This window comes from Echinops telfairi, unplaced genomic scaffold (genome assembly GCF_000313985.2).
Source record: "Echinops telfairi isolate 266 unplaced genomic scaffold, ASM31398v2 ScPeMD7_7469;HRSCAF=8507_0, whole genome shotgun sequence".
NCBI classification, from domain to species: Eukaryota; Metazoa; Chordata; class Mammalia; order Afrosoricida; family Tenrecidae; genus Echinops; species Echinops telfairi.
In genome coordinates this window covers 48,587,708-48,596,705 of record NW_022111372.1, presented here as the reverse complement: position 1 = coordinate 48,596,705, position 8,998 = coordinate 48,587,708, and the positions used below count along the sequence as shown (strand labels likewise).

Genomic DNA, 8,998 nt, shown 5'->3' with positions numbered 1-8,998 from the left:
AACTCAAAATCTTCGGTTCACAGAGACCCTGAGGAATCAGTTGTCCCCACGTGAAGAACCTCTGCCTTTCTTACAGCCTCTTGCTGGTGTGAGATTAGGGACACAGCTGGGTGTCAATGGGTATGTGCACACAGAGCCTGTCTTCCAGGATGCCGAGGCCAAGGAGAAGAGAAGGCAGGGCAAGATCAAATCTGGAGCGCCCCAAATTGTAGGAGGAAGATGACTGGGGGGCGGGGGGGATATCCAGGGGTTCCTGGCAGGCCCTCCTGAAGGAAGGTCAGCTTTCCCTTCAGCTGACTGGGCAGTGCTGCGGAGTGGGCGGTGCTGTTCCGGAGCAGGAATCCCAAGTGCTGCTCAGGGGCATCTGAGGAGGAGAAGGGATGCTCCTTGGGGCTGAGTGTATGGAAAGTCAGCCACCCCCTGGCCACCGAAGCTGTTTAGCTTTTTTCTCTTGAAGTTTCTAGAGGGTAACTGGCTAAGACCCCAGCAGGCCAGCACTAGAGGCCAGGCTGGGAGAGTGAGGGACCGAGTTCTGACCAGGTCAGAGGTGAGAAGGCAGAAAGGGAAAGAGGGGTTCTTCAGATGAAGAACGCTAGTGACAACTGGAGATCAGATTAGAAAGCTGGAATTGGGGCTGGGCTGAGGAGAGCAGGGCGAGGACTACTCACAGTGTCTGGCCTGGGCTCCTGACTGGGTGTGCTTCGGGCACTGACAGGAATCGTGGGGAGACTCAAGGAGAGAGGGCTGAACCTGGGTGGGCACACGACCAGGTGTCTTCCTATGGGACTGCAGGAGCTCAGGGTCCTGCAACTTCTGGTTTTCACCCCTCCTCCTCAGACCCTTCTCCATTGTCTCCCTCCCTGCCTCCCTCACAGGCCCTTTCTGTCCCAGGGCTGCGGGTCCTCCCGCTGACCACAGCCACATCTGGCCCGTGCGCACTAGCCATTCTTTCCTGCACAGACTCCGCTCTGGCATTTGCAGCCGCCTTTTTTTTTTTTTTTGGTAAGTTATCTTATTTATTAACAAAGTCGCACAGTTAATAATATAATAATTACAATTTTAAAGCAAAGTCTAAAATTTTCTTCAGCCTTCATGATGCAGCCGACCTTCGAGCTTGTTTATTTCTGAATCTGCCACGGGTTCTTACTCCGGCCATTCCCCCTGGCCAGTCCTTCGGCCTGGAGCATCTCCTCTCAAACGGCATGTGCCACAGAAATGCCCAGAGGACTCGCCGCACCGCAGAAAGCACTGACCCATCACCATTTCTGGTTCAGAAGGGTTGAAGTGGGCACAAGAATTTCAATTGCTAGCAAGTTCCTAGGAGACCCGGAGGCAAGCAGGGACATTTTGGACTAGAATATTCTTTCTGCCTCACCATCACTTGCTTGGTAACTCACCGCTGCTGAGATGAGAGGTTTCCTCTAGGTTTCAGCTTTAAGAGCCCTTATCAGACCTCAGGAGTCTCCCACCCAAATGTGTCCCAGTGCTTGGTACTTCCTGTCCCTCACACTTGTCAGCCCCTGCACTTCTTCATGGATTTGCCTGTTGAGTTTTCCCTCCCCCTTGTCCAACCACCAACACTCTGCCTTTGCTCAGATCCCTGTCCCCACCCAGAGTAATGTCTGGCGTATGGTTGATGCTCACGAGATGTTTGCCAAACGAATTAAGTTGCAAGGGGAGAAGTCTGGACTTAGAAAGGCAGGTTAGGGGTTCATAGCAAGCAGTAGGTGGGTTGCTTACAACCCAAGAACATGCCTATGTGTTGGTCAGGGCTGAGAGGGCAGTGCCAGGAGGTGGCCCGCTATGCATTCCTCGGAAGATTTCAATACTTACTAATATGCAGGCCTCGCTCCACACCAACTAATCTAGTGTCACTGGCAGGATTCTCAAAGCTGCTTGGGTGATTCTAGCACCCAGCTGAGGTGAAGAACTACAGGCAGAGATGGGTGGCCAGCAGGGCAGGCAGAGTCGCCCTTCTCCTCCTCTCTCAGGAGCCCGGGGGGCATGAGGGTTATGCCTTGGGGTGCTAAGCACAAAGTCAGCAGTTCGAAACCCCAGCTGCTCCCAGGGAGAAAGATGAGACTTTCTACTCCCATAAAGAGTTACCCTCCCAGAAGCTCCCCAGGACAGTTCTACCGTGCCCTGCAGCGTATGCCCTGTGGTGACTGTGAGTGGGGATCAGCCCGAGGGCAGAGTCTGGCGTTTGGGTTGTAAGCGCCTGCCGTACAGGTCTGTATGAGGTAGCATTGAGTTTGAAGGCAGTCTTTTGTTTTTTTGGTATGTGACGGGCAGGGCTGTGCCTCTAACCCACCTCCCACATAGGTCAAAGTCAACTGTATACACAATCCCTGTCAATTTCAAGGCAGGGGGCGAGGCCACAAACCAGTTTTCTCTCAGTAGTCTGCGCTTGATTTACAAACTAGGCAACACTCGTCTTATTTGCATAGCCCAGAGTCACTTCATTTGCATGGGTATATTGACTAAAACCCACAAGGGGCACACCAAACTCAGGATGGGTTTCCGCCCAGGGTCAGACAAAAAGTTAAATTGTTTACAAGTCCATTCCAACTCAGGGCAACCTCTAGGTTTTGGGGTGGGGCCCGGGAGGAAAGTGCTCAAGCTGTTTCCACAGAGAACTGAGACCACAGAGCACATATCGACAGGTGCCGCCCAGCCAGGTCTGACCCACAGTGATCTTGTGCCCAGCAGAAGGAAACCCTGCTCGGCTTGGTCCTATGCCAGCCTCACCAGTGTTCCTGCCCCTCTACTTTACCAAACATGATCAAGGAAGTTATGTCACCCAACCCAGGCTGCCTCTACCCTTTCAAGTGTGCCTCACTTCCTGGCACGTCTGCCACTCCTCCCACCAGGCAGCAAGGATGTGTGGACTGTGCGTGCCCAGATAGTCATCCCTCCCCGTACCCCCTGCAGAGGTTCCCTGGGGGCTGCCTGAGGTGGCTGATGGCCCAGCTCCCTTAGCAAAGAAAGTGATGTCCCAGCTGGCCAGTCTGAAGATGGAAAACAAGCCATGGCCTGGAAGTAAGAGCCCTGTCCTGCCCTTGGAGGAGCAGACAGGAGCAGTGGAGGCCCAGAGCCCCAGCCTTCAGGAGCAGGAAAGGGACCTGGTTGGGCGTGCCAACGGGCCGTCCTGGGTGGCTGAGTAGTGGGAGAACACAGTGGCCAGAGCCTCTGGAGAGTGCCTGGAACTGGGGCCCAGCCTGGTAACTGGTAGTGGTGGTGATAGTGGCAGCTTGCCAACCTCCCACCTTTAGCCCTCCCCTAACATTCCCCCTCCATCCTCTGCCCTCTTCCCTCTTCAAAATACGAAGGGGGCGTCGAACCACAAAAAATGATACTTGTAGTTTTTCTCCATGTTCATGTTTTTCCTTTTATTCTTGATACATTGAAAGTTCTGATAGCATTTAAAGTTCTCCAGCACTGTGGAGGATTGCATGCCCCCTGCCCGCACCACCCCTACACTGTAGGGGTGTGGAAACCCAGGCCTAGAGCTATTGCCACAGAGGATAGTGGTGCCAAGAGCACTGTAGGAAGTGGGGCAAACGCAAACATTCTCCTGGGGAGGGACCGGAGGGAGAGGCCAAGTAGCTCCCTCTTCTTCCCAGTCAAAGGAAGAAAGAAGCTGTGCTGAAGGGGGGGGCGGGGGGCAATGGCTCAGTGACCAGGAAGGGAGCACGGGTGTGATGTCACAGACGGGCCTTCGGCAGTGAGGACCAGTTCCTTGGACACTGTCACCACCACTACCAGTTGTCATAGAGTCACTCCCGGCAACCTCCAGTCGAACTGCTCCATGGGCTTTTCAGGGTGTGATTTTCGGACACAGACGGACAAGCCCCTCTTTGGAGATGCAGCTGGGTGTGTTCAGTGAGTTGACTCTTGGCAGCACTCAGGCACTTAGGGCAATAGCACAGCAGACACACACCCCTCAGGATGTTCCCTACAATGCCACCTCCTCCCGCCTTAGCCCGACCCTGCCTGACACTGACCTACCTGCCCCTCCACCAGCCTGACAGGGAGGGGGGACCCGCAGAGTCATGAGAGGTGATCCGATGATTGCGTCCTTGGCTTCTTTTGTCTCCCTGACCCGCGCATGAGGCATGATGATCTCCCTAGGGTGGGGTGGTGAGCAGGTGGGAGCCAAGGCCTAGCTGAGGTCTGTTCTTAGGGCGAAAGAGGGATTTGGGCAGCATCTGAGCCCCCACAGAAAGTGGGCTGGGTTTGAACAGATAAGCAGAACAGACAACAGACCTCATGCCTACAAAGCCTTACAATTGGTGTTTACAATTGTATTGATTGGTTGATTGATTGACCCTGTTTGAATGTTCTTTTCCCCCTTTTCAAGCCAATATTCCCACTTCTTGATCCTGATTATGTTACCTGGGTAGGTTCCCAATCCCTCCACCTCCTACCCTGCACCCACCTATCTCCAGCTTGATTCCCCATGCAGCTCCTGGCGGTGCGCGGGAGCCTGAGACCATACCCATGTTTCCGCAGGGAGCCACACTCTTCACTACCACTATCTGGCTCTGTCAGAACCAGGTCCAGATCTGCCCCCGTTTCTGGCAGTGAGCTATGTGGACGACCAGCCCTTCATCCGCTAGGACAGCCAAGTGGGCAGGGCAGAACCCCAGGCTCCTTGGATGGCTCCCGTGGACGCCCATACTGGGAACAGGAGACCCTGAAGCAGAGGATGTGGGGAAAGGTGCAGCAGGTGGAGATGTGGACAGTGATGGGCTACCACCAGAGCAGGGGTGCGTAGGGGCGGGGCTGCCACCGGACTTCTGGGCGAGCGGTCCGAGGAGGCCGGGGCCTCAGCAAAGTGATGGGAGCCTGGACTGGGTGGCGCAGCACAAGGCCGAGTGGGCTGGGCCATGGAACAGTGATTTCAGAGAGTCCCTCACCAGCCCCACCTCCGTTTCCCCCGTTGCTCTTTGGGAGGTGATCCCACTGCTCGCACTCCTGCTGAAGGCAGAACCTGTAGGCACCTCAGGCCTGGCCGCTAGGGGGACGAATGCTGGCCAGCCTCCTGGACAGACAGGAAGCCCCTTCAGAGGGCAACCCTTCTGAAGTTCGGCCTTTCGATGATCTACTCCCATCCTGACCACACAGGGACTAGAGGCCCTCCGGACATCTGCTTTCAGCATGACCAGCAGCCTGTGCCGCTGGGAGCCCAGGATGCCTCCTCATGCCCCTACCTAAGCCTCCTCTCCCACTGCCCAGGCTCCTCTACCCCACTTACTTCCCACCCCCTCCAAAGCCTTCAAAACACGCCCCTGGCACCTCCCTTCAAAGCCTCCTCAGCCAGCTGACTGCTTATGCCTAGAGGAAGGAGGCAGGAAGCTCCTAACAGGACCAAGGATCAGAGTGAGGAGTGCGACCATGCGGGCCTCTCCGGAGCCTTGCTCTGCTGAATCAGGAGGGTATTTCCCTCCGCTCTGCTTCCTCATCTCGGAAATGAATGAGCACATCTGCAGGACTGTTGGGAGAATTCAGAGAAAATGCATTGTCTCCCACAGGGATTTCCCTGTCAAGTTTGGTTGTTCATTACTACTACCCAGCTAGGTTGCACTAGTGGAATAATTCGCTCTTACTGGGCATGCTTGGCACCTGTAACTAAGGATATACTGGAGACAAAGAAATTAGACTGTGAAGCCAGATCCTTTACCATAAAGCAGGAAATCTTCGTCTGTGTTCATGGCATTCCTCCTCCTCCCCTATGCTCCTTACACTTAGATGGGCATCATGTAGCGTCTTCGGCTGAATCCACTTCTCCAGCCCAGGCCCTCCCTGTCTCACAGGCAAGCACAGTGCTCAGCGCATGTTCGGCTGCACCATGCAGGAGGATGGCCGCTCCAGCAGTTTCTGGCAATTTGGCTTCAATGGGCAGGACCACCTGTCCCTGGACCTGGAGACCCTGAGCTGGGTGTCAGCCCAGCCGGCAGCCTTTCAGACAAAGCGCTGGTGGAGACAGAGCACTGCTACGCTGAGTACAACAAAGCCTACCTGGAAGGCCTCTGCCTCATCTCCCTGCGCAGGTACCTGGAGCTCGGAGGCCAGAGTCTGACCCAGACAGGTAAGGCCCCAACCAAATGCAAACGAAACTCACTGCCTTCAAGTCCATGCTTACTCAGTGACCCCCTGTGGGTTTCCAGGACTGTGACTGGTGACGAGAGCGGAAAGCCTAGTGTTTCTCCCTTGGAGCTGCTGGTGGTTTTGAGCTGCCAACTACTGGATCGCAGCCCAACACATAACCACTCCATCCCCAGGGCTCCTTCCATGGCAATTGGAAGAGTGATCTCTGCCTCCCAGATGCAAGCACCATCCATCTATACACAGGCCTGTGTGAGGGAGAGGAAAAACTGCCCACCCACCCCCAACCCTTGGCCCAGTGCTTATGGCCGGGAATGAGCAGTACAAGGCCTCTCGTGTCTAGTGTGCACTTAGGCAATTAGGCCCCTGACTCTGGACCTCAGTTTCTTTATCTGTAGAGTGAGTGGGTTAAGCCAGGTGGCTTTTGAAGCTTGCAGTCTAATGTCCTGTGGTTCTACTTTTTGGGAAAATGACCGCATGGAGAAGCTGAGCCCTCCCAGGCTCACTCCTCCCTACCCCTACTCACTCCCACTCGGCCTAAACTTGCTGCTCCAGCCCCAGGCCCATTCAGTACTCGCGTCTTAAACTTCTAACTCTGAACAGCAGACCTGGAGATACAGGAGTTAGGGAGCTGCACAACACAAGGGTTGGAATGGGGTGCTGGGGAGTGGGGGTGGCCTTACAGGCTGCAGTAACCAGGAAGACTGCCAGGGGGCACGGAGCTGAACCATAGCATCTAGAGCACCTTCCATGCATGGTGCTTGATCAAGTTGGGATGTGGATCTGCTGAGACAACGGGAAAGATGCTTCCAGAAAGGAGACGGGACAGATTAGGGGATTCTGAGAGCAAAGACTGAAGTGTCAAGGCTCTGGCACTGGAGGCCAACCTCTCCCTCCAGATCCCTCACTAGCTGGCTGTGTGAGCTTAGGCAGGTAACTTGCTCTCTCTGTGCCTCAGTCCATAAAACAAGGGTGGTAATAAGAGTACCGCCCCCTGGAAGGAGCATCTTGGTGTGCCTTAAACAAGGGGGTGTAGAACTGGCACTGAACACCAGGCTCATTCTACACTTTTGTCCTGGACCATCTCTGTGACATCAGAACCACCGTAAAACCAAAGACTGACTAAACCCTATGAAATCCTGAAAGACAAGTCATACGTCAGCCCCAGACTGTCCACAGCCCACCTTGTAACCAACCAGCCTGAGGTCAGGGGTCATAATCTTCCCTTCAGGTGACAAACGCTTGTTAGAGAAGTGCTATGTACTGGGAAGTATGTAAAGCCTCTGGGAAAACTCTGGTCACTGTGGGAAGAGGCAAGGGTGTCCCAGCCAGGACCCTCTTCAGGGGTTGGGAGCAGGATACATGATAATTCCCAGGACAATACTTCATTGTGTTGGCTGTTGGTGAGTCCCCTGGAGGTCTCTTGGAGAGAGATCCTTTTCACCATCTCCGGTCCTCCAACCCCCTCGAGTTGGGATAGAGACCTAGGAGATGGGAAGAGCAGAGAGCAGCCCTCACTAACGTTGCTCCCCTCCTCTCCTGGCAGAGCCGCCCAAGGTGCAGGTGACGCGGCACATGGCTCAGGATGGCAGGGCCACGCTGAGGTGCTGGGCCCTGGGCTTCTTTCTACCCATGGGGCATCTCCATGAGCTGGTGGCTGGCCAGGTGGAGCTGGCCCTAGAGACTGAGCATGTGGAGACATGCCCCAGTGGGGATGGCACCTACCAGGAGTGGGCAGCTGTGCAGGTGCCTGCCGGGAAGGAAACCCAGTACACCTGCCACGTGCAGCACCCAGGCCTGAACCACACACTCACTGTGACCTGGGGTGAGGTGCTGGGGATGGCTGGGCACTGGGAGAAAAGGAAGGGGAGGAGCCCCAGAGCCCCTGGGGGCAACTCTGTGACTGAGAAAAAATGTCCCTTCTTCTCCGCCTTTCTTAGCGTCACCTTCTGGTCCAAGTCTTACTGTCTTCACCACCATCATCATCCTGGCCTTCGACACCCTGGTGGAAAGAAGGCTACAAGGTCGCTAGGAAGAAACTAAGTGGCAAAGGGGGTGGAGGATCACAGTGAGAGGATGAGGGCCCAGGAGCCACCTCAGCACCTTTCTCCCCCCCCCTGCCTACCAACTGAGTCTCTTGTGTTCTTTTTCCCCACAGCCAGGGCTAAGGAATCTTACCAACAAGCCCCAGGTGATTGGTGGGATAAGACAGGGTTGGAGAGAGGAACCCCCAGGGACTGGAGATGCTTCCAAGCTGTGACTGAGATGCTTTAGAACCCAAGATGAGGTGGGAGGAGGGGCTGGGCTGTGTTTCCTGTCTGCAACCCTAATCACAGGTCACTGTGCCCTCCCACTGCCCTGGACCATCCCGGCAGGATAGGAAGAAGGGAGTGAGGCCAGGCTCTGTAGGAAGGGGTGGGGATCACTCTCGGCAACTACCATCTGAATTTGGGGGAGAACCTCGGAGCGAGCTAGTGTCAACTCCCTCCTTTCTCTCTGCAGGTCAAGAGGACTCTCATCAATCCCCAAACCCCTGGAGAGCAGGGGCTATAAAACCAAAGAGGTGTTCAGAGAGATATCTGGAGGGGCTTGGAGGCCCTGGGGCTCTCTTCACCCCATGACAGCTGGTCTGGGCCCATGACTTCAGCACGGAGGTTTTTTTTGAAAATCCAGGTGTTCCTTGTTTGGAAGTGGGCAGAGGGCAGTAGTAACCATTCCTCAGATACATTTGACACTGTCTTGTGTGCCAGATGGTGTCATATAGATGCAAACTGCACTGAGCCAAGCAGACACTGTGAGTGTGGCAATGTTGTCCTCATCCCCGCTTACCCCACAGAGAAGCAGAGGCTTTGAGCAGTGGGGCATGTGCTACACCCATAGGCCAGCATCT

The 8,998-nt window shown here is 55.1% G+C and overlaps 1 pseudogene; it reads left to right on the top strand.

Annotated features, from left to right (window-relative positions):
* Positions 1-2,990: 2,990 nt before the first annotated feature.
* Positions 2,991-8,729, top strand: LOC101641984 (annotated as a pseudogene).
* The last annotated feature ends 269 nt before the right edge of the window (positions 8,730-8,998 follow it).